Consider the following 2061-nt stretch of genomic DNA (forward strand, 5'->3'; position numbering starts at 1 on the left):
ATATATATATATATATATATATATTGTAGTATATGTTTTATTTAAAGGAGTACATATATATATTGAATGGTGCGTACATATGTGTATCTATCTTCTATAGACATGTATATTTAACGTATAATGTGTATATGTTTTATAAATTAGTACATAACTATATATATATCTATATATATATATATATTGTAATTTATATATATTGTAGTATATGTTTTATTTAAAGTAGTACATATATATTGAATGTTGCGTATATATGTGTATATATCTTCTATAGAAGGGTATATTTAACGTATACATGTGTATATGTTTTATAAATTATTATATAACTATATATATATATATATATATATATATATTGTAATGTATATATATTGTAGTATATATTTTATTTAAAGTAGTACATATATATTGAATGATGCGTATATATGTGTATATATCTTATCTTCTATAGACGTGTATATTTCACATATACATGTGTATATGTTTTATAAATTAGTATATAACTATATATTTATATATTGTAATGTATATATATATTGTAGTATATGTTTTATTTAAAGGAGTACATATATATTGAATGGTGCGTATATATGTGTATATATCTTCTATAGACGTGTATATTTAACATATACATGTGTATATGTTTTATAAATTAGTATATAACTATATATATATATATATATAGTAATGTATATATATTGTAGTATATGTTTTATTTAAAGTAGTAAATATATATTGAATGATGCGTATATATGTGTATACATCTTCTATAGACGTGTATATTTAACGTATACATATGTATATGTTTTATAAATTTGTAATTCGTATATAACTATATATATAATTATATATATTGTAGTATATGTTTTATTTAAAGTAGTAAGTATAGTCGTATATATTGAATGTTACGTATATATGTGTAATTGTGTATATGAGTATATATTTTTTAAATTCTAATGTGGTATATGCTATATATAGTGTATGTATATTGTTTAACGTATTTAAAATGTATATAGGTTGATATATATAGTGTATATTGAAAAAAAACTTTTTTTTTTAACTTTTGACCGGGTTTGACTGGATTTTTAACCAAGTTTGACCTGGTTTAGGTGAGTTTAACCGGGTTGGGTTAAGTGGGCCGGGTTAGGGTTATTTTTAAAAATTTTACTGTTCAACCCGGACTCGACCCGGCCCACTTAACCACAACCTGAATAAAATTAACGGGCCAATTCCAAGCTGACCCAGCCCAGCCCACTTAGCACCCTTAATGTATTTAATTATAAAATTTGACCTAGAAGTTATATTTGTAAAAATAAATGGACTCATGCTTGGTCTGAAGAGATTATCCGTACCATATGAAAAGATTATACTAAAGAATAACTAGTTACTATTATTATTGACTAGGAGATCTTTATAAAGTATGTGTACTTGAAAATTTGTAATCACAAATATTTATCTATCTATAATAATAATAATAATAATAATAATATAATCTATATCTATAATTTATATCTATAATATATTAAAAGTATGAAGAGCCTTGAAAATATTGTTTGAAATTTTTGCCCTTCATTAAAAGTTTTTGCTTTAGATAATAAAATCGCCTTTTCACTATTTTTTCATAATATTTAAGAGTTGAAAATTAATTAAATATATTTATGGTAAAACCTTTCCTTATTATAAGTAATCATAATTAATGATTTTTTCTAATATTTAAGTGTTGAAAATTAATTAAATATATTTATGGTAAAATATTTTCCTTATTAGAAGTTATTAGAATTAATGACAACTAATACTTTTTTCATTAGTTTAAGAATTTTAAATCAACTAAATTTGATTTTAATAAGATTTGAAAAATTTAGAAATAAATATAAAAGCGTTAGAATAAGAAAAATTTAAGAAGTATCAAATTTTTAAAAGTTTTAAGTACGTAATAAGAATGTAATCAATGATTTTTTAAAGATTTGAATTTAGAAACAAAAAAAAGATTTTAAATATAGAAAAAAAGAAAATTAATTATACCACAAATATGGTTCAAATTGATGCATCTCTCTTAGCCTCTGA

This window comes from Capsicum annuum, chromosome 5 (genome assembly GCF_002878395.1).
Source record: "Capsicum annuum cultivar UCD-10X-F1 chromosome 5, UCD10Xv1.1, whole genome shotgun sequence".
Lineage (NCBI taxonomy): Eukaryota > Viridiplantae > Streptophyta > Magnoliopsida > Solanales > Solanaceae > Capsicum > Capsicum annuum.